Raw genomic sequence first — 1,161 nt, forward strand, 5'->3', positions numbered from 1 at the left:
CCTACACGGCGTGCACCAATTTTGGGTTTGCTGTGCACATCTCTCCTGTAGCCAGGAGGTGTCACTATCACACCGCTCTTTGTAGCCCTTCAGGTTAAGGACGAGCCGGTGCCTGTCTGCGCAGCCCAGCGGCGTTTGTGGCACAGCGACCCGGGAGCGGCAGCCGCCCGGCAGACGGCGCCGGGGTGCCTGAGCACACGGATGCCTGAGCCCTGGAATGCCCTGGGATGCCCTGAGCACTGGGAAGACCTGAGCATAGGGTTGACCTGAGCACACGGATGCCCTCAGCACAGGGATGCCCTGAGCACAGGGTTGGCCTGAGCACACGATGGCCTGAGCACTGGGATACCCTGAGCACCAAGTCTGCAGCCACCAGCCTGTGGCACACAGCTTGGCCTCACAACAGTGAAGGTGAAATGGCACACACACTGCAAGTGAGCCCATCATTCTCAGTTCTGATACTTTTGGGGAATATTACTCTCTTGTGAGCTGAGAATTATTTAATATCCCCAAATTTCTAGAACCATTTTAATACTCAGTTTTCTTTCTACTTTCTACTAGCATTCAAAGACTGCTAGCGGCAATATGCACATCACAGGAGATGAGACTGTTTTCTGTACAATGAATTGTTACTCAAGTTTCTGAGTAATTTTATTTTGTCATAAACTATTGGAGATAGTGTTGCACTTGACAGCTACCAGATGATAGGAAAGTGTGTGACCAAAGACAGCACTATCACTGAGAAGCGAGTGTGATGTCAGAGAAGTACAACAGCAGTGGATGCTCACACCAGTTTTCTTTCCTAAATTTGGGCACTTAGCATCCCAGCTTAGCCATCTATTTAACTTACTCCCCCTGTGTTTCATGGAGAGACAGAGCAAGATGCTTCCAATGGCAATTTAGATTTAAGATAGGCTTAAAGTTGCCCTCTGTTATTAAGCATTCTCAGCTAAAGGACTTCTAGTCCTGGACCATTGTTCTTCACTGGCCATTTTAAACAAAAAAGGACAAGGATGAAAGACTTGAAACTCAACTTTCATTAGTCATAAAAGTTGTAGATCTGTTTTTCCCTGGCAAGACTCCACTTGCTTCCACAACTGTTTTCCAGCAGCACAGATTTTATCCAAACAAGATATGGGTACTCAGCAGGCAAATGTGAGT

The sequence above is a fragment of the Nestor notabilis genome, unplaced genomic scaffold (genome assembly GCF_000696875.1).
Source record: "Nestor notabilis isolate BGI_N333 unplaced genomic scaffold, ASM69687v1 scaffold3567, whole genome shotgun sequence".
Taxonomy (NCBI): Eukaryota; Metazoa; Chordata; class Aves; order Psittaciformes; family Psittacidae; genus Nestor; species Nestor notabilis.